At 40.1% G+C, this 23,655-nt stretch overlaps 1 protein-coding gene across 13 annotated transcripts in view; it reads right to left on the bottom strand.

Moving 5' to 3' along the window:
• The window catches only part of CHODL (chondrolectin), a 414,807-nt gene that overhangs the window by 337,678 nt on the left and 53,474 nt on the right, over positions 1-23,655 (bottom strand). The gene's annotated exons all lie outside the window — the stretch shown is intronic.

Here is a 23,655-nt window from a genome sequence, read left to right as displayed (position 1 = left end):
TGGCTTTCTATTAAAGGGTATGTTTCTTTCCAGCAAACCACTAGTGTTTGATGTCAGAAATAGTTCTTTAGTGAAAAAAATAAAACTGTACCATCACTGGATCTCATCTTTCATTTTAAGTGGATTTCTTGTGACCATGATATATATACAGGATCCAAGTTAGAATCTATCACTAATACCATCTTAGTATGGAAATTGAGACAAATTTGTTATTTCTAAGCCTACTTCCTTAAAATATATCGTAATAAAGGTTTGAAAATATAACTCAGCACAGTCACTGTAACATTCAAAAGTAAACAGTCCCACTGTCCTTTATCCACCCAAATATTCCTCCTCCTCTTGTTACTCCGCAGGCTCTTGGTAGTTTCCACAGCAATGGAGGTAGAGAGAGGTACATTTCTGGAAGCATGACTATCCTTTATCTTCCAACTCAACAATGTTATAGTTCATCTTTTTCTATAACTTCAGTTGCCAAAATCTTTCTATTATGGGCCCAAAATCACTTCTCCAACCTTAGCCCTATTACCCAATTTGCAATTTTCTCCAGTTTGTTTTCTGACTGTGTGGTGCTCACCACTTTTCCACCTCTATACAAGCAGTTCTTCCTAGCACACCCTCTCTTTCTCTCTGCACCTGCACTCTAGGAGTCCGATCAAGGCCGCCTTTCTGTGTGTAGCCTTCCCTGGGGTCTTGAACTTGTGTTGACCTCCCCTTCTTCAGAACACTTTTAATCCTGGAGCGTGCCACTCACTCATTTGCATTAGTAATCTATACCTTTCACAGTTACCCATGTTTTCATGTGTGCTAGTCTTGGGGCTCCAGGGAGATTATAAATTCACTGAAGACTGCATTATGGTTCACTCTTCTTTTTATACTGTATAGTACATTTCAATACAGGACTAACACAGGGACTTGCAAAGAATATATGTTCAAGAAGTATGAAGGTCAATCTTATAACACTATAAAGAGTTGAAGAATGAGAACCCTAAAATTCAAACTTTAAATTCATTCAGGTGGCCACCACACTATTGAACCTTTTTTTGCCCCATACTCAACCTATTCAATATAATGAAATGAAGAATCATAAAATACTTTTGCCTGAATCATCTACCTGTACTATTTCTATTAACAATAAGTTAAATTTTACCCTATCAAAGTTGGCATCGCAAAAAAAAAAAGGAAGAGAATTTCTATTCTGTACTTTGGACAGATGGAAGAGTAGCTACATCTTTCATTTACCCTTTGAGGTCTTCCTTCATTTAATATTTAATGAAAGCCTACTCTATACAAAGGATAAACCTGCTAAGGACCAGAATGCTACCATTCTATAAACCATTCCTTTATGCCTTGAAAATCTTCTAATCTCTACCAATGCTCTATTAAATGTGAATACACTGGAAGGCAGAAACATTTTGAGGCACTGTTAGGTAACACCTTTACCAGGATCACCTTCTGAGTGTAAGAATGGTGCCTGGAGAGCCAGAAACAGAAAAAGTACTAAAAGATGTGGTAAGCAGTAGTGATAAGCCTCATCCATAATCTGGTCTAGAAAACAACCAAATTCCCTTCGACAGAGCTGGGCTGGGATGTGTTCAACTCTCTCCCATTTCCCTGTTTTCCTGGGGCCAATTTTTAATTTTTCTTCACTCTGGGACATAAATTTTGTGAGGGTTTTTCCTACCTGAGATAGATCAGAGAAAAAAAGGCAATTTCCAAAAGATCCTCTTAACAGTCAAGCACAACCATGGTCAGGTCACACATCAAGTAATTCTGGTGCAGGGAGTGGGTTGAGGGTGGGGGAGGAAGCTCTTCTTTGTTATTCACAGCAGTTTACTTAACATTTGGCCTTCTTTAAACAATGCATTCAGAGACCCCAAGCAAGTGTAGTTCCTCTATCTAATCTAAAATGAAAAAGGAGATTTTTTTCATTTCACAAAGGAAAGGCCAGACTTCCATAAAATGCCAATACAAATATCAGCACATGTTATGTTTAATTAGTCGGACTAATATGAATGATCAGGTCAGGGATTGTCTGTGAACCAGATTTTTAAGATTTTCATCCCTGATCTTTGAGAACTGAGCTGTGCAGTTTTGCTGCCCTCTTGAGGAGAGTCAAGATTCACTACATCTACTAACTAGACACTGGTGTTCTTGTTGGATGTTTATCGAAACTGATTAACTGATTATATTAATCAAGTCAGAAATTAAAATAGTAATTATTGCAATTCAAAACATCTTCTAAACATCTCAAAGGATTAATAATAATTGCTACCAACATTAAACTTGCAAATTAACCAAAACAAGTTACTGAGTCTACTATTTGCCCTTTATGGACAAGTAACAGCATAATCATTGCCCACTTATAGTCATGAATTCCTTGTACAAAATGCACCAAAAAATAACCTCAAAAGAAAAGTTGTTCAAATTCATTATAAATAAATGAATCCCTTTATTTGCAAGTGAATTTGAAACTTGTGGACATTTTGCTGGAAATGTTGTTTCTACTATTTAAATGCTTCTTCCAGTTCACAACAGTACAGGAGCAAATCACGCATCAGTAGTTCCCAGTTTTTTATTCAACAGAATTTATTCAGAGCTTTCTATGCACTCTTTCTGAATTATGCCAAAGGTCAATTGAGAAACTGATGAATTATTTAATTCTCTTCTGCTGCTCTGATTCTCCTCCAATGCTTCAAGCATGTGACCGAATTTATACAGAGCATGAAAAGTCAGCTATCACAGTACTGGCCTCAGTGCCTTCATCCCTCCTCCTTCGCCACCTGAACAATCAAACCATTAATATATATTAAGAACTTTCTTCCTTCATAGTCTGAAAGTTCTAAAAACGAAGAACTGGGAGTCAACTTCCAGGTTTTCTGCCACAGTCCCTACTCTGAACACATGTTGAACGGCACCAAGTAACCACAAGAGGTCGCATGAGGGCTTCACCAGGGACACCCCCTCTGCAGAATCCATGAAACAGCCCCAGGACTGTCCTCAGTGCTTTGCTTTCCTCTTACTTTCACCCCATCCAGGTACCTAGTGTCACCCCCTTTCAGTCTGGTTGTCCAAATCTCCCAACAATACTCCAGGGATCCTAGTGTTTAGGGTCCAGGCTATTCTTTGTATAATCCCTATCCCCAGACTATCTCAATCCTGAATCCCTATTATAGCTAGAACCTGCTTGATAAGGTGGTATCAAATTATATTGACTAACTCAGAACATGGGCATCATGAGTGATAACTAGTGGAAGTCTTCGTTTTCTTTCTTTTTTTTTTTTTTTTTACTTTTTAGGGCTGCACCTGCAGCATACGGAAGTTCCTGGGCTAGGGGTCCAATGGGAGCTGCAGCTTCCAGCCTACACCACAGCACAGCAACACGGGATCTGAGGCATGTCTGTGACCTATATCACAGCTCACCGCAACACTGGATCCCCAACCCATTGGACAAGGCCAGGGATTGAACCCGCATCCTCATGGATACTAGTGGGATTTGTTTCCACTGCGCCACTAGAGGAACTCCCCTTATGCAGCATTTTAACAGAGCTAAATGAGGAAGATTTTCTTGGCAATATAGAAGAATGGTTAAGGGTACACCTGATTGATTTATAAGGTGAACATGATGGTGTACAAAAAATATTTTTTTAAAAAAGACTTTTTAATTTGCTCTCTGGACTCATTAATGTCCACTCTGGGCAAAATAACAAACAAATATTATTGCTTTGCTTTTCCCATTTTTTGTTTTGTTTTGTTTTGTTTTTTTGGCCTTGCTCAGCTAAAGTCCTCCAGTCTCATTCAAAATTTTAAAAGTCAAGTCTGGTCCAGTCTAATCACATAACTGAAACTTTTTCATTTCAAGTGATAACTTCCCCCCTTTCAGGCCTGTGGTATGTAACTAGGATGAAGTTGGCTTCCTTTCTCTTCCTTGCTCACCCACCTCTTGCTAGATCAGGCCCAGGTTATAGCTATGATCCTGTTTTACTGCCCTCTGGTCTCCAAGGCTGATTCTTTTCTAAAGGCACTTAGGGGCAGGCCCTCAGAGACCTTCTCATGAAGGTACATTAACTGCCTCTCTTCCAGCAGACCCTTACTATTCTCTTACTATGTAATAGTAAGCAGAACACTTACTATTTCCCCCCTCCGCCCCTGGATTTCTGCCTGTCCAGGGCTCTCATGCTTTCCTTCATCACTCACAGCAATACTCTAGGACAGGATGCAATATGTTTCCTGTGGGGTAACCTTGAACCCAGAGGGACAGTAGGCATGAACGAGCTGGCAGGTTAAATTTCCTTTCCAATCCCTCCCCCTTTTTATTTTTGCTTTTTTTAGGGCCGCACCCATGGCATATGGAGGTTCCCAAGCTAAGCGTCCAATCAGAGCTCTATAGCCACCAGCCTATGCCACAGCCACAGCAACACGGGATCCAAGCCACATCTGCGAACTACACCACAGCTCACGACAACACCGGATCCTTAACCCACTGAGCGAGGCCAGGGATAAAACCCACAACTTCATGGTTCCTAGTTGGGTTCATTTCCGCTGTACCACAACAGGAACTCCCCTCCAATCCCCCTTCTGATGGATGGATTATTCTAAGGCACACTTTTTCCTTAGAGCAATGGAGCAGTGGCCAACTTGGTATATCACCTTGAATTTGCTTCTTATCCTTCTCTGTCTCACATCTTTCCTTCTCTCTTGCTGCACTGGGATGTGCCTCCTAGTTAAGCATTATCACCTCAACTTTGCCTAAGACGCTTTCCTTTTTAATTGGACCTGAAGTAGAAAACCAGAAAGAGCATTATTCATTATATTTCACGAGTTTTCTTTTTTTATGGAGTGAATCCAAATAATCAATCAATTTTGATTGTATCTGGAGTTTCACTGAGATAATTTGGTAAGGCACTAAACAGTTTATTACTAATCACAGTATGATTAATTTAGGCATCTTCTGCATAACCACTGCACCAACCTAACCCAGATCAACATAATCTCTTGCCTAGACTTGAACCACAAATTCCTAACTGGTCTCCCTGAGTCTAATGTTTACTGCTCTGACCCATTCTCCTTACTGCTGCCAGAGTGACTGCATTAGGATACACTAACTGCCTTGGCACCTCTGTTAAAGAGGCATCTCTCACCTTTAGACTCCTCAGACATGAGTTAAAACAAGACTTCCTCTATCTCTCAAACTCCACAAGGTTCAAGCATTTCTTTTCTTACTCCCTTCTCTTCCAAAAAGAAGGAGAGGAAGAACAGGACACCAACAAAATTCTCCAGGGAATTCCTGACTCTCAGCTTAATGAACAACCCCAAAATCCAAAAGCTTAACATAACATATGCTTATCTCTCATACATGTCACAGTTCAATGAGAGATGGAAGTGGGATGAAGGCTTTCTTCCATCTAGTCTTTCAGGGACCCAGCTTCCTTCCATTGAGTGGCTCCTTCATCCCCCAGGATTTACAATCCTACTCCAGATCCTCTGTCTCCCACCTGACAAGAAGCAACAAAAGCAGGCATGGAGATGACAGGATTAAGGCCCAGTCTGTGAAGGGCACACATCACTTCTGCTTAACATACCCTACCATGGTCAATTTTATAAGTCAATTTTCATGGTGTTTCTGAATGAGTTTGACATTGAAATCAGTAAACTCTGAGAAAAGCAGTTTGCCCTCCATAATGTGGGTGGGCCCCACCAATCAGTTGAAGGTGTGAATAAAACAAAAAGAGCAGTCTTAATGAGCAAGGGAGAATTCTCCAGCTGACTGCCTTCAGATTTCATCTGTGCCATCAGCTCCCCTGTGTCTCCAGCCTGCTAGCCCTCATTGCAGATTTTGGACTCATCAGCCTCAATAATCATTTGAGACAATTCCTCAAAATCAGTCTCTCTCTTCCCCCCCCTCTCTCTACACACACACACACACACACACACACACACACACACACACACACATTCTGGTAGTTCTGTTTCTCTGGATAACCCTGACTAATACACTAATACATTCCCTTGGCCAGAATCCAGGCCCCTAACTGCAAAGGAGCTTGAAAATGTAGGTTGGTAGGGTGCCCAGGAAGAAAAGAAAAAGAAAAGTCTGTTTCAGCACTTTCTGAAACAGACATCTGATCATATAACTTCCCTGGGTTAAAGGAGACTTTCCATTGCCCTTGGAACAATATCCAAACTCATTACCAAATCCCAGGTTCTCCAAATTCTTATCTTTTTCAACATCTCCAGTTGAGCCTCTGACCCTCTCCCACTGTGTACTCTGATGAATTTCAACTGATGGGAATCACCCTCTACAGACCCCAGGTCTTCCTTATACATTATTAACAACAATAGCTAAAACCTATTGAGCACTTACCATCTTCCAAGCACTGTCCCCTAAAAATTAAATGCATTTCTCATTTAATTCTAATAACCTCTGTGAGGAATTACTACAAGCACTTTACAAACAGAAAAATTATCACATAGAGAACTTAGGTAGTTCAGCCAAGGTCAGGTAGCAAGTAAATAGTGACAAAAGGATTCGAATTCTTCATCTAACTTGAAAGCCTCCTTCACTTCCAGTTTCTCTTTACCATAACCTACTACCATTAACTCCACTATCTATCTAATACCTGATCATCCTTAGGATATCAGTTGAATTCTCTCTTCTTTCAGAGCAATTTATGACTCCATAGCCTTCATCGGGTCTAGCTGCTAAAGCTCTCAAGGGGCCCCTGATCTCCCCTGTGTTAGCACATTTATTGTAACTATTTGTATAACTGTCCATCATCTCCCTTAAAGTTTAAGTTCAGGATGGCAGAAGTAGACACACATACACACCAGAGAGCAATGACAAAATATTTCTATTACAATATTAACAAAAAGAGAAAGAAAATATGCAGTGTACTAAATATCTTTCATTTGCCCCTTTAGATCCACTCTTTACCCTTTGTCTCAGTTCAGGCTGTTATAACAAAAAAGCATAAACTGAGTGGCTTATAAATAATAGTAATCTATTTTTCAACAGTTCTGGAGGCTGGAAGCCTGAGATGATGGTGGCCCCATGGTCAGGTTCCGGTGAGAGCCCTCTTCTGGGTTGTAGACTGATTTCTTGTTACCCTCACATGGCAGAAGCAGGGCTAGAGGGCTTTCCAGGATCCCTTTTATAAGGCCACTAATCCCTTATAATATCCACCCCATGATCTGGTTAACTCATAAAGGCCCCACATCTTAATACCATCACACTGAGAGTTAGGATTTCAACATATGAATTTTAGGAAGACAAACATTTAGTTTATTGCATTCCAGCCCTGGCTTGCAAAATTCCTGTCCTTCTCACATTCAAAATACATTCATTCCATTCCCCTCCCCAAACTGAAACGTCTTAACTCATTCCGGCATCAACTCCAAAAGTCTAAAGCCCAAAGTCTCATCTAGAATTCATCTAAATCAGATATAAGTGAGACTCATATTGAAGCAAAACTCTTCCCCAGCTATAAACCAATGAAATCAAGCAAGTCATGTGCTTCTAAAATACAATGGTAGAACTGGCATAGAACAGACATTCCCATTTCAAATGGAGGAAAAGGAAAGAAGGAAGGAGTGATGGGCCCTAAGAAAGTCCAACACCTAACAAGGCAAAGTGCATGAGACCTTAAGACCCTTCAGAATAATCCTCTTCAGCTCCATGGTCTGTCCTTCAATCCCACTAGGACATTTCCATCTTCTGGAGCCACTGGAGTGTCAATCTCACCCAACAGCTTGAAGGGCACTTCCCATCTGCTTCTCTCTGCAGTGGCTCCTCCTTGCCATGGTTCTCTGTCAGGATGGGGCTCACACCCCCAGGACTCCACTGGGCTTTTATCCCTCTCTTTGAAATCAAGGTGAATATAGTCCTATCCCCTGGGACCAAGCATTCTGGGCCTGTGCTGGGAGCAGCAACTCTAATGATCTTCTGAGTTGCCTTCAAGGTTCTTCCTCCTTTGTCCTGAAGAATAGCATATGTTTGCAGTCGAACAGTCCTATAGTCCAGGCCTGTAGGATCTAAGAAGTCTGAGGGTCTTCCCTCATGGTGTCCCATTTTTTTCCACTTTAGGTCCAGCTGGCAATTTTTCTGGTAGTATAATCCCATCTCTATTCTTGACTTTTGTTGAGATGGTTGACTAATTCCATGGTTCACATCCATTAGCATTCTCTCCTAAACACACGTTCTTATCTTTTGTGATACAGATAGGCTGAGCATTTTCTAAGTCTTCAAGCTCTGGTTCCTTTTTTCTATCCTCAAAACACTTCTACCTCATCCATTCTACTATAAGGAGTCAGGAGGAACCATGCTTTCCTTTAATATTTTCTTAGAAATCTCTTCAGCTAAATATCCAATCTCATCACTGGCAAGTTCTATCTTCCACAAAAGACAAGAACACAAACACAATTCAGTCCAATTTTTTTGCCACTTTATAACAAAGGTCACCTTTTCTCCAGTTTCCAATATATATTCCTCATTTCCATCTGAGGACTTATAGAAATGGCCTTTACTGCCCAACATTTATACCAACATTCCGTCCATGACTAATCAGGCATTTTCTCAGAAGAAGAAAGGTTTCTCTTCAGCTCTCTTCTTTCTGAAATCTCATCAGAATCACCTTGAAAAGTCCATTTGAAAAATAAAAAATAAAAATCCATTCACAGCAATCTTGTTTCTTCTAGCATCCATCTCAAACCTCGTCCAGCCTCTACCCATTGCTTAGTTTCAATTACAGTTTTGGAGGCCACGCCCACAGCATGCCAGGGCCAGGAATCGAACCCATGCCACAGCAGTGACTTGAGCCATAGCAGTGACAATGCTGGATCCTTAATCTCTAGGCCAGACAACTCCCTCCATCTCATTTTTAGGTGTTTATTACTGCAGAATTCCCACTTCTTGGTGCCAATTTCTGTCTTAGTCCAGGGAGATACAGCAAAGTACCACAGACTTGGTATTTATAAACAACATACATTTATTTCTCAGAGTTTTAGAAACTGGAAGTCTAAGATCAGGGAACCAACATGGCTGGGGTCTGATGAGGACCCTTTTCTATGTTACGTACTGCCAACTTTTCCTTGTATCATCACATGGCGGAAAGATGGGTCTCTTTCGTAAAGGCACTAATCCAGTTTACGAGGGCTCCATCCTCATGACCTAATTATCTCCAAAAGGATCCACATCCTAATACCATCACATTGGGGTTAGGATTTCAACCTCTGTTTGGGAGGGTGAGGCACAAACATTCAGTCCATTGCACCCCTCTCTACTCTGTGTCCAAGGAAGAGGACGTCTGTGGGCCATGTCAATGGTCTTCCTTGCCCTCTAGCTTCTGTTGAATTTGTCTAATGAAAGGGCATGGAAGGTAGAAAGAGAGTAAGAGAAGAGCAAGGTGGAGGTATTTGCTCCTTGATTTTGCTGTCCTTCTACATATGGCCATGGCTCCTATATAGCAGTCCTCTCCTATAAGTGGCCTCTCCAATATCTGGTGATCATTCCTTCCCCACTTTTGCTACTCTCTACTGTCACTAACCTTAGGATATTTCACTGTCTCTTGTTTTCTTAACCCTTCCCCACACTTTTGAAAACAGTTTTTCATTAAATTCTCCTCCATTACTCCACTTGAATATTTGCTATCCCTTTCTCGCCAGGACCCTGACTAATACACACAGCAGGAAATGTAATAAGAAATGTGCAAAATTTGTACACAGCAGCTTTAAAACCCTAATAATGGACACAAAAATAGTCAAGAAAAATATAAAAGCATACCCATCTTGAACAGGAGAAAACAACATAATAAAAGTGCAAATCTCCATTAGTTACTCCATACTTCTAAACTGATTCTAATAAAAAATACTGGTGATACTTAATAAAGAAGCCAAACTCAAAGTTTATATTAAAATATAAAAAGCAAAAATAAACAGGAAAATTCTGAAAAAAAAAAAGAGTACCATGGAAGAACCACCTCTACAGATTATAAATTACAAAGGCTACAATATTAAGAATACTCTTAATTTTAAGAATATTTTTAAATCAAATCTGCTCAAGAACTGAAATAAAAAAGAAAGTTCAAATACAGACCTAAACATATAAAACAATTTAGTATGTCATAAATGTGTTTTAAATCAGCTTAAAAAGATGAATTTTTCAATAAATGATCAGGGGACAAGCCAAACACTGACTGAAAAAAGTAAGCTTCCTTCTTTTTTTTTTTTCCTTTTCCCTTTTTTTCCCCTCTTTTTATGGCTGCACCCACTTCATACACAACTTCCTGGGCTGGGGGTCTAATCCAAGCTGCAGCAATAGGCCTACGCCACAGCCACAGAAACCCCAGATTCAAGCCGCATCTATGGCCTACGCCACAGCTTGCAGCAATGCTGGATCTTTAACCCACTGAGCAAGGCCAGGGATCAAACCCATATCCTCACAGACACTATGTCAGGTTCTTAACCCACTGAGCTACAACGGGCAATCCTCTTCTCTTTTTTAATTTTCTTTTTCTTTTTTATAGATGTACTGAGGAATAACGGAGAGAAAAAAAAAGTGTACCTATTTAATGTATACAATTTTATGAGTTTGAAAATATGTGTACAACTGTGAGATCACCACTATGATCAAGGTAATAAACATATCTAACCCCTCCAAAAGTTTCCTTGTGTCTCTTTAGCTTTCTCTGCTTTTAAATTTCGTTTGGGGACAGGGGAGTAGAAGACTTAAGTATGAAATCCATCCTTTTAAATTCTTTAAGTGCACAATACTCTTTTGTTAACTACAGGTACTATGCTGTACAGTAGATCTTCAGAACTTATTCAGCTTGTATAACTGTGATTTTATGCCGACTGAACAACAACGCCCCCTTTTCTCTTCTCTCGTCCCCTGGCAACCACCATTTTTCTCCTTCTATAAATCTGACTATTTTAGACACCACATGTAAGTGGAATCATGCAGTATTCGTCCTTAGGTGACTGATTTATTTCACTTAGCCTGATGGCTCTCAGGTCCATCCATGTTGTCGCAAATGAAAATATTTCCTCCTTTTTTAAAGACTGACTGATATTCCGTTGTATGTACACACACCACATTTTCTTTATTTGTTCATTTATTGATGGACATCTGGATTGTTTCCAGATCTTAGCTATTGCGAACAGCCACAGTGAACTCGAGTACTAAAATCTCCTTGAGATTATGATTTCAATTCTTTTGGATACAAACCCAGAAGTGGGATTACTGAATCATACAGGAGTTCTGTTTTTAATTTTTTGAGGAAGTTCCATACTATTTCATTTTCTTTCTTTCTTTTCTTTTTTTTTCTTTTTTTTTTTTTTTTTTTTGGTCTTTTCAGTACCATACCCACATCACTTGGGAGTTCCCAGGCTAGGGGTCAAATAAGAGCTATAGCTGCCAGCCCCTGCCACAGCCACAGGAACGTGGGATCCGAACTGCATCTGCAGCCCACACTACAGCTCACTGCCACACCAGATCCCTAACCCACTGGGCAAGGCCAGGAACTGAACCCACGTCCCCATGGATACCAGTGGGGTTCGTTACCACTGAGCCACGATGGGAACTTCCCTATTCTCCTTTTCTTAATCTCAGCTAACTTCGGCTTCCTACCCCTTTTTCCTGAGGTTGTGTTTGGATTCTGTGGCACCTAAGCATCAAAAAAAGATCATCTGACCCTGTGTGTCATCTGAGCCTAACGGTATACACTGGCATGTCCACTGCCTCCATCTGATGATTCGTGCAGGTAGGGAACATTGAGATATGCCTCATCCCTGTCTCCAGGGCCCATGTAGGTCCAACACAATCTCTGCTGCTACTAGGAGACTCCTGAGGGTTAACACCTCTTCTACATCAGTACCATACTGGGATACAGGACATCGGTGTGACAGTCTAAGATGCCGTATTTTTTCTAAAATACGGAACCTTCAGAGAATGGCTGTGCTGAGTGCTCTTTTAGTGGCCCCATATATGTATATCTTTAATGGTCAAAGTATTATTAGGGTCTAAGTTTATAGAGATCAAAAATGGGCAGCATAGTACTTAAGTCAGAGTCCCATCAAGAAACAGAAACAGATAGGATCTGACCATCTCTCCAAGGCTCGTCCTAAGAAGCAAGATAGAAAGAGGCAATCACAGAGTCTATAAATCAATTGGAAATGCCACTATCTGCCTGAAGAAGATCTACCCCGCTCTTATCCCCAGCTCCGCCGTTTTTATTTTCTTGGGGTCTTAGCATTTCAGAAAAGAAAAGCCAGGGAGAGAATGGAAACCAATTAGATTTTACCAAACCTTCACCTTCCATGTTCTTATCCAATCAATGAGCACAGAACAGCACATCTGCTTGAAGAGAGAAAAGGACAAAAGGGTGAAGACAAATATGGTGGGGGGCGGGGTGGGATTTCAAAAATCTTCTCACCCAGGAAAACCTGGAACCACAGCAAACATCATCAAACAGCAGGAGCCACAAAGGAGATGGAGCCACTTCTGAAAATACCACCTGGGGCAAAGACATAGAGGGAAAATGCCCCATTTCCTGGTGTATTTCTCTTCCCCTCACACCCTTGTTACTTATCTTGCCTTCTCTCTGTAGCCTTACTCTTGCCCTGCAGCCCTGGCCTTTAACCTGCTCCCCTTTCTGGACTTGGCTCAGGTGGCCCTCATATCCCAGCATCTGCAGTGCTTCCTACCATTACAGTTCCCAGCCCATCTGTGCAGCACCTGCAGTTCAGCTCAAGATCTTGCTGAGTGGGGTTTCTGATACTTACAAATGAGAGTTCTGATCCAGTTCATAAACAGTCATGTGATCTGTCATCTGTTCATAAATCTTACATTTTTTGCCTAAGAATAATGATTTTCTTTTCTTTTACTTCCTCATTTTCTATTCATTTTCATCACCAGTACTATCTGTTGACATTCTCTTTGGAATGGTTGTTCATTAAGAAACATAATTTTAATATTTCATCAGATACTATGTTCATGAGAACAAGTAAAAATAAAACCACTCCTGTGAACTAGAAATGCTGCACAATCTTTCTAGACCTCAGAAAAAAAGAAAACACACTGGCGAGCTAGGGAAAGGAACATTAGTGCACCCGATCGTGAGGCCTCAGGACACTAGACCTGGCAGTCTGGCACAGTTGAGCACACATACAGGTTTTCAGCCAGACAGACATGTGATCATTTTAAGCCTCATTTTCTTCATTTGTAAATGGCTGTCATCTATTAAGACCAGTTTTCTTTGAGATGCGTGTTGCTTTTCTGATTCAAGGTTGTTGATCCACTCAGGCTGCTGGCAGGTCATTTGACTGTAAATGCAAGACCCTTCAAAACTGGCCCTTATTCAATCACTTCCATGCCCATTCCAAGTTGCGCAGAAATCAATGATCTGCAATCCCCTATCACTCTGGGTTCTGGGTCAGTGGTTAGGGTTGTCTGAGATACATTACCACTTCTGTCCTTGCACACAGAGAAATTGCTGTACCCCTCCCCATGGCACACCGAGACCAGCAGGAGCCCTGGGAGGTTGACTGAGCCCATCTTCCTGGACACATCACACCACAGGTTTTACCCCTGATGTGTAATTTCAAAGATGCCCAGTCCTTGGTAGTCCATCTCCTTTCCCACGGAGGCTCAGGTCCAGAGGGTGCTGATAAATGTTTAACCACCAGCTCTCCGGCGTGGGGTGGAAGAGCATTTGCCAAGTTCCAGAGAGGAATCTGCCAGGGCTGATTTCAAGTGAGCTGTGTGATACCAACAAGCTCACAGAGCTCCTACAAAGGTGACCACTGGCTCTCAGAAGCCTGGGCAAGGCAGACCCAGCATACTGTGGTGCAGATTTCAGAGCCCTTCAGCCTATCCAAGATTTCTCCCATGCTAGAGTTGAGGAAGGCAAAAAAACAAGTGCTAGACCCCTGTTTTCAGTGACAGCCTCATATCTAATCTCCTGTTTGCCTTTTCACTTTCTTTAGTCTTTGGCCCAGAGAATCTGGAGAAGAAAAAAACAACCTTTTATCTAATCTTCCACATCCATTGATTCCTGGAAATAGAAACAGATTAGCCAAGAATTGACTTCTTTTGTAATCTGATTTATCCGTGTTGACCCTTCCCTACAGCAAGGTAGGCAAAATACCTAACAGTTGAAATGGAGGAAACTGGGTTTAGAAAACTTTAAAGGAAAAAGTTTTTTATATCTTAATACATATTATTTCACCTCATAATCAAAATAATCTCCAAAAGATAAATGAAATAATGATCTCTTATTTAAGAATTTATAATTTCCTTGCTCATGTTGACATGAAACAGACTGCCAGATTTTTCTTCAGCAAAGATGGGTTTATTCCAGATCAGCAAAAGAATTGCAATTCCAGGTCTACAACCATGGTGAGCCACATGCAAGTCCCCACATGGCACGGGAAATTTAAAGAGGGAGAAAGAAAGTTGGGAGGGCTGGAGTAAACAAATAATCCATGGTTTTCATTGGCTGAGTCCTTGCCAGGAAAGAAGAGAAAAACTCCCTCTTCCAGTCTCCTGACTCTATGTAACTGTTTAGTAATGTTTTTGCAATTGACACAGATTTACTGCATGCTAGTACAAGCTTATTAACTGTAAGTGTCTGTGCTAGCAACTAAATATATACAGATGAGTAAGGCTGGCTAATCTTGAGGAGTTCACAAATCTCACAGACATAGTCTCTAACAAGAGTACTGATTAAATTTATATATATATATGTATGTACATATACACACACACACTTACATATGCACACATACCCCATATAGTTTATTATAAACCATATATATAAATAAACTACATGCATGCCATGTAGTAAATACATATTTATATTATATATATATAGATATATATGGTGTATATAAATGTGGGTGTTAAAAGCAAATGAAAACGAAAAACAGTAATAAAATGATTTATCATGAAAATAACTTCTATAGAGTGGAGGAGAGCTCTATACTCAGGAAGGGGCTTCTAGAGGCTAGCATTTGTTCTTACGTTGAGGTTCCTTGATTTGTAACTATACATCTATAGCTTTATGCCCTTTTTATTATGTTACTTTCTTATTTTAAATGTCCCCCCAAGCAATTTTGCTACTTGACTATGTCAACAATTTTTCTGTTCATACCTCATATTTTCAGTCCTATAAGCATGATCTTTTTCTAGGTTTCCCAAGCAAGTTAAGACTTTTTTTGGTTTGGGGAGGGGTTGCCTTTTTTAGGGCCACACATGCAGCACATGGAGGGTCCCAGACTAGGGGTCAAATTGGAGCTGTAGCTACCCGCCTACACCACAGCCAGAGCAATGCGAGATCGATCCAAGCCACATCCACTACCTACACCTCAGCTCAGGGTAAGGCTGGATCCTTAATCCACCAGGGGAGGCCAGGGATCAAACCTGCATCTTCACAGATACTAGTCACATTTGTTAGCACTGAGTCACAATGGGAACTCCAAGTTGAGAGTTTTTAATATTCCTCAGGAAATAGATTTTAGAGACAATATCTGAGGTTTTGGTTTTTTTTTTTTTTTTTTTTTTTTTTTTTTTCCTAACAGCTATCTACATTTAGCCCTCATTTTCTTTTCTAAATAGAAATGACTATGTTTTATCCTTCTCACCAGTAGGATACTAAGTTAAATTGTGCTGGGATCAGTGTTCATGATGGCCCAACCTTGAACAAAAAGGTACTTTCTCAGAGAGTTTCCATCATGGTGCAGCAGAAATGAATCTGACTAGGAATCATGAAGTTGCAGGTTCACCCCTGGTCTCGCTCAGTGGGTTAAGGATCTGGCGTTGCCGTGAGCTGTGGTGTAGGTCACAGACACGGCTCGGATCTGGCATTGCTATGGCTCTGGCATAGGCCAGCAGCAATAGCTCTGATTGCACCCCTAGCCTGGGAACCTCCATATGCCATGTGTGCAGCCCTAAAAAGACAAAAAAAAAAAAAAAGGGTACTTTCTTGGAGTTCCCTAGTGGTTCAGTAGGTTAAGGATCCAGCATTTTCACTGCTATAGCTCAGGTTGCTGCTGTGGCATGAGTTCAATCCCTAGCCCCAGAACTTCTGCATGCCTTAAGCACAACCAAAAAAAAACCAGTATGAATTCTTGTGGATGAATTTTCAAAAACTCTAGGGTTTGTGAAACCACAATTACACTCAAAGTAAGCAAGATCCTGGTTTTCCACAGGACAAGAACTAGGGCTGGGATCTCAATTCAGACCTATGAATAGAGGAAGCTTGGACCATCAAGGACAGTCAGTGACCCAAAGAATCACAGTACAGGGCAAGGATATTCCATAAACTACAAGGGAGCAAGAAAAGGGAAATCTGCAAAAAACATCTTAAGGCCTCAGATCAGAGAGCACCGCCTATATGTTCCAAAGGCATAAATCAGATTCCTGACTTACATTCTTACTAATTGTGTGACCTGAAGCAACTTACTCCACCTCTGAGACTGCTTCCTTGCTTGTAATAAAGAGAATAATAACAATAACTACTTGAGTAATTTTTATAGGACTATGATAATGTATGTTGAGTGCTTGGTACGTTAAGGGTACATGATTACAACAATACATTCATTTTAACAAAATTATACAGTAAAACAATTTGGATGTTTTAGATTTATCTCTTAGTACTTTACTGTGGAAACTCTCCAGAAGCCAGAAGTTTCTTATCCAGAAACAGATGTTTTGTGCAGAACTTAAGGTTGTCTAAAAGAAACAAGCAATTTTAACCAACTGACAGATTCCATTTAGAACATACCAGCTTCAATATTTATGTCAATAAAAATAATTTAGCATAAAAATATTATTTTTAAATTGCTCTGAGTGCACACTCTAACATATATTTCCAGGAGCTCCCATCGTGGCACAACAGAAACGAATCTGACTACGAAACCATGAGGTTGCAGGCTCAATCCCTGGCCTTGCTCAGTGGGTCAAGGATCCATGAGCTGTGAGGCAGGTCGCAGATGCGGCTCAGATCTGGCATTGCTGTGGCTGTGGCATAGGCCAGTGACTACAGCTCTGATTGGGCCCCTAGCCTGGGAACCTCCATATGACGCAGGTGAGGCCCTAGAAAGACAAAAAGGAAAAAAATAAATAAATAAAAAATAACATATATTTCTAAAAATCCACAAGCCACATGTATGGAAGACAATAAGGGAACTTTTTATATTCTACTCTTCTGCCTATGCTTTCAGGTCTCAGGCCTTCAGCAGAGCTTTTAAAACAGCCTCTCAGAAAAAGCTCCACATCTTATAAGGACAGTAGAGAGGTCACAGAGCCATCAATTAAGTGATAAAAACTGGATCTCAGAAAACTTTCCCTCAATCCTTGAGGCTAAACAACTTCACTCTCTCGACAGTTAGCGTATCCAGACTCCATGGATTTTGCTACCTAATTTTCCAATATAATGGTGGGGGGAGAATTTTAAACTCCTGACAATTCATCCCTGACTCATACATTCTCAGCTAAGAAACTGCCCAGGGCAGTTCCATTCTTCACTCTCCCCATATAAATGAGAAATTTGATTTCCTTCACCACAACAACCTTTTTTCTGCCTTCCTTGTTCCCTTCCGCCCACTCCACTGACACTTTTCCCACCCAGCCCCCAAGCTTTAGCTCCAGGGATTTCCTCAAATCCCACGTTTTCACACTGTATTTGGAATTCCACATGATTCTAATGCAAGAAAATGATGAACATCTCATCCCATTACTATCACAGCCTGATGACCCCGCTTCCCATGTATTTACCTTAGTAATAAACCAAATAATGCCCAAATTTAAAAAAAAAAATCCTCTTCATCAATCAATCAACAAATGCTATTTCATGACCCCAATTAATCAATCAATCATTGACCAATCAACAACCGCTGCTGCTGGTCCGTTCTACGGTTCTTACTATTTTACTTAATCTCCCCTCTTTGCCCCTCAGTCCTAACTCATTTCTCCTTAACGCAACCACCCCCCCAGAAGGATGCCCACCCCGACCCCACAACAACCTGTGTGGAGTAGATTTCTCTCTAGACCACGTCAATACTCCGTCACACCACCATTTAGTTGTTTCTTAATCCTTCTCCCAACAGAACTGTGTAATGTCTCTTGTTTAGTGTGAAAGCTTTTGGTTTATAATCCCGAAAGATATTTTGAGCCTCACAGGGGCAGGACCTTGTCTGCCTGGTCCATTTCTTTGTCTCAGCACCAAGCCCAGTCCTGCCAAAAGCAGTGAAGGGTCGGGATGGGTGCAGGGGGATAAATTAGGAGTTTGAGATAAACATATGCACACTACTATATATAAAATGGATAACCAACAAGGACCTACCATGTAACACAGGGAACTACGTTCAATATCTTATAAGAACCTATAATAGAAGAGAATGTAAAAAAGAATATATCTTTATACATGCATATATAACTGAATCACTTTGCTGTACACCTGAAACTAAAACAACATTATACGTCAACTATATTTCAATAAAAATGTTTAAAAACCACTCTTACAAAAGGGCAATGGAGATGTTCACGCTTGTCTGTGAATTATGATGACCAAATGGCATTGGTTCTTAACTTTGTGTATTACGAGCCTGGAAAATGTGTACAGACCGTCCCCTTTGATGTCATATTGTCTGCTCATCCATGGAAATAACTTTCTTGACTATTCTCATAATAAATTCAAATGTTTAAACAAAAACAGAGAAGGGTCTAAGATGTTATCCTACTTGCAAGCCAGTAAGTTAGCCCACACAATTTCACTGATGCTGATAAAAGACAAGACTCTGGATCAGAAATGAAGGACAGTTTATTAATCACAGTAATAGCAGTAGCCAGAGAATTGGCACTTCTGACCCAGTTCCCAAGCTCGAATCCTACAGGCTGACACTAAAAGGGCCAAACGATACCTGCAAACACACACACTTGGGTTGTGGTACAAAACAGGAACTCTGAGTGTAGAGAATTCAAACATGTTATAGTGGGCACTGGGGGTGACTGCCCTGCACTCCAGATGGGAACACGAGCTCTATCTTCCAAAGCCATTCACTGCATGAACATCCATGAAAGGATATTCTGTGACAAAGCACAGTCAGTGCCTCTCACGTAAGATGTGCAGGAACACAAGAGGCCCATGAAAAACTGTCTGCCAACAAGTAGAAGATCAGAAAAATATTTGTTGGTTGAATGAATAAATGAACTAGAGACCTAATCCAGCAGAAACAGCGGAATTCAAAATAGAAAATAGGAGTTCCCATTGTGGCTCAGCAGTAATGAACCTGACTAGTCCATGAGGATGTGGGTTCTATCCCTGGCCTCACTCAGTGAGTTAGGATCCATGGTTGCCAAGAGTTTCGGTGTAGATCGAAGACTTGGCTCGGATCCTGCGTTGCTGTGGCTGTGTACAGGCCAGCAGCTGTAGCTCCAATTTGACCCTAGCCTGGGAACTTCCATATCCTGCAGGTATGGCCCTAAAAACCAAAAAAAAAGAAAAAGAAAAAGAAAGAAAAAATAAATAAGTAAAGAATAATTTTTTTTTAAAAAAAGTAATAAAGTAAAATAGAAAGTCTCCTTTTTTCATTCCCAAAGACATCTGCTTACCCCAGTGGGCAAAGGTTTAACAACTAACTCTTGGTTTGATAGCATTTCTCAATTTTCTTGGTAAAAATATTCCCACTATGACCAACTACAAGCAACTAATGTCACTGACTACAAAGTAGTCAGAGACTCACAAGCAGAATACTGTTATCTAGTATTTTCACCGCACAAATACAAAACTGATAAATCATGGCAATAGGTGATTTTACTATTAGTATTGTAATAATGTAAAATCATAGTAAAAATAATTAAGGATTGATGAGTTTTGAGCATACATTCCCATAGTTTTAAAAACAATTTATTTGAAGTTTATATGGTTTAATTTTTAATAATGTCTTTGTGTAACAACTGACTCACGAAATTCTTGAAAATCTGACACTTGGCTCTTGTGAGTGGGCACAATGGAGCTCCCATACACCACAGCCCATACTATTGTTCTCTCCTTTCCCGCCCTGACTGTGATGTCACTCTGGGGCCCGGCAGCTCCATTCTGTACCTTAGTTCCAGATTTTGTTCTCCTAGTGTGGGCTGTATAAAGGTATGTCTAGTCTTCTATTTGAATGTTTCTAAAGTTCCTTTCTAACTTTGGAAGTCCAAATGCATCTTTTATTTACTTCTTTATTTATTTACTGAAAACATTTTTATTATCATTGGTTTACAATGCTCTGTCAATTTCTGCTGTTCCTCAAGGCTGAGCTCTGCCTCACTTCCTTTACCACCCCTATCTGGCTCCATTCTGAAAAAAAAGGAGGGATTGAGAAGGATTGTAATTTGCGGGTTAGTAGATGCAAACTATTACATTTCGAATAGATAAGCAATGAGGTCCTGCTGTACAGCACAAGGAACTATATCCTATCACTTGTGATAGTACATAATAGAAGATAATATGAGAAAAAGAATATGGTTCACTTTGTTCTGCAGCAGAAATTGACAGAACATTGTAAACCAATGATAATAAAAATGTTTTCAGTAAATAAATAAAGAAGTAAATAAAAGACGCATTTGGACTTCCAAAGTTAGAAAGGAACTTTAGAAACATTCAAATAGAAGACTAGATATATCTTTATACACTTTTGATTTATTGATCTATATCCACCAGAGGGCAGCAAAAAATTTTATATGTGAATAACATATACTCAATACAGAAACCGAGAGCAAACCTGTATCATTACTTGCTAAATATTTCTATTAAACAATTGGAGTCCTAGACAGCAATATTTCTTCAAGCTTAAATAAATAGGAGACTTTATTTCTCAAGACTAAAAAAAAAAAGCAAGAATGTATGAGAATTTCAATTGAAATTTTTGAGAATTTCAATATTATGAAGAAATAACTTCATAAGTCTCAAATTTCACTTTTTACTTCAAAGCTTCAGTGCAGTGGTCCCCTTTATCCATAGTTTTGCTTTCCATGCTTTTAGTTACCTTCACTCGACTGCAACTGGAAAACATTAAGCGGAAAATTCTAGAAATAAACAATTCATAAGTATTAAATTGTAGCTATCCTGTGAAGCATGATGAAATCCCTCACCAGCCCACCCGGGATGTGCATCATCCTTTTGTCCAGTGTATTTACACTTTATACACTACCTGCCCACTCGTATAAGAAAAAACATACTATACACATGACTTGGCACCACCCACGGTTTCAGGCATCCACTGGAGGTCTGGGATATGCCAGAGACGAGGGGGGACCACAGTATTAGCTTTCTTAGTAGTTGACTCTCTAGTTGGTTACTCACCGATCCACTTAACCCAGGTTATTTGAACACATCTCATATTCAAAATATTGCTCTAGCAATCCCCACTTCTGAGGCATAACTTGAATACAAAATGACTGCCTGCCTGTATCAGTCGAGAGTTTTCCAGAGAAATAAAACCAAGAGGAGACACATATGTGTATAAAGAGATTGACTTTAATGAACTGGTTCATGCAATTGTGGAGGCTAGAAGTCTGAAACCTGTAGGGAAGGCTGGCAGGTTGGAAAGTCAGGCAGGAGTTGATGCTGCAGTCTTTTACTCTAGGAAGCCTCAGCTTTTGCTCTTAAGCCCTTCAAGCGACTGGGTGAGGCCCATCCACATGATCAAGGTTAATGCCCTTTACATAAAATAAGCTGACCGTAGATATTAAGCACATTGACAAAATACCTTAAACAACACCTAGTTTAGAGTTTAATTAAATATCTGGTTTATAACAGCCTAGCCTGGCTTACCCATAAAACTAACCACTGCATTGCTCCAAAACATTTCCCCCATGCAAGCGTCATGTCCCAAAAATGCCATCCTTAGAAAACCGTACTTTGAGGCATGGATTGCTCTTCCCAGAAATCATCTTCTAAGTGTATCTCCTTGGTAGGTTAATACACCTGCTTAGACACTACTACACGTCTGTCAGGTTACCACACACGTGTCTCCAGGCAGAAGAAAATCTGTGGCATTCTGAAGGCACTGGGTAGCAGGAGGTTCTGATATGCTAAAAGGGAAGCCGTGATTACCAGCAACAACCACCAACATTCTAACTTTACATACAGTTTTCCCCCCCTAAGAGCTGGTATTTTGGGTATATTGTAAGAAACCACATTTTTCTTCTTTTTAGAAACTGTGTCTACCTTGTAATCCAGCAAAAAACTAACTACAGCACAACACTTCATGCTAACTTTTCAATGTGCTCTGCAAAGCTTCATTTCAAAATGCTTTGCTTACTGTACTTCAATAAAAAGATTCACAAAAAAGAATGGACAACCTGACTCCACTGATGAGGAAACATGAGACAAACTCCAAATGAAAATCATTCTAGTAAAAAGGGAAGAATGTGTTCTTTAAAATTGTCAACATCATAAAAAACAAGTTAAAGGCAAAAATTAAAGGATACTAAAGAGATATGACAAATAAAATCAGTACATCACACTAAATTGGACGCTGTATTAAAGAGAAAAAAAAAAAACTGCTATGAAGGACAGTGGTCAATTCACAGACTGGAATGCTGTGCAGCCAAAAATAAAAACAAACAAAAAATAAAAAAGGTGGATATGGTCTAGTATCCCCAGACTGAAATAAGCATTCTAAACAAAGGATTAATTTCTAGGTTCTGCTCCTCTGGGCCCCCAGTGCAGACAGCTGTTTTCAGGTAGCGTCTTCCCAGCCCAGCCATCTACAACAACCTTTAACTCTAGAATTTTGTGAAAATAAAAACACTCATTTATATGGAAAGGATCTGTATTGTAAAAGTTTAAAAGGACAATATTTTACTATATAGTTTACTACTTGCAATATAAATCATAATTATATACTGAATGCAAATAACAAATGGCATACAGAGAATTTTAATAATTTTCAATATTTTCCTCAATAAGCCTTGGGTGAAAATCCCTAGTCAAGGATGATTAAGAAAATCATCACTAATGGGGTTCAATCCAGGCCAAATTTCTCTTGTCTTCTGCTCATCCAATTTCTGCATCCCTTCTGCTGAAAGCTACACACTGTTTGTGGTTCTGCAGGCATGCACCACAAGTCACTTCCTCCTAGCAAAATCGTTATTCTGACTATCTGCTCACAGACTTGCTCAATGTTCCCTTTGATAGCTGCTCTTTATAGTTATGCTGTGAACATGGGTGTTTTCACTTCTCTCCACTGTACTTACACAATGCCATCTGCCACTTGTCTCTGTTTTGAGCCATCTGTGTCCCATGGAGGGTGTCCACTGTGGGTATGCTCTATGTTCAGGTGATGGAGAGGGCTCTATTTTCCTTGCATTTGAAGAGGAAGAAAGCTACTTAATGAGAGCAGAGTTGAAAAGACATCCCCTTCTGGGAATTCACAGGGATGCCATGCTTACTGCCACTGAAATAGCATCAACTTTTAACCCAGAAGTTGCAGCTCTAGAGTATTTAACTCTATTATGCTCAAGATCAAATGGGCAACATTAGCATGTGTTATGTTTTCTGATGTTTCTATGGCCAATCTAGCAAAGTATCAAGGGGAAAAAAATTACTTCCCAAAATGCATATAAAAACTAGATCTGTGGCCATTGCAGGATACCAGCTATTTCAAAGGAGA

The sequence above is a fragment of the Sus scrofa genome, chromosome 13, assembly GCF_054392235.1.
Source record: "Sus scrofa isolate SSC_HxYL_T2T_F1_AM1 chromosome 13, Sscrofa_HxYL_maternal_Yorkshire_Landrace_v2.0, whole genome shotgun sequence".
Classification (NCBI taxonomy): Eukaryota; Metazoa; Chordata; class Mammalia; order Artiodactyla; family Suidae; genus Sus; species Sus scrofa.
Note: the sequence above shows the minus strand (reverse complement) of the source record. Positions and strands in the feature narration are given on the sequence as shown.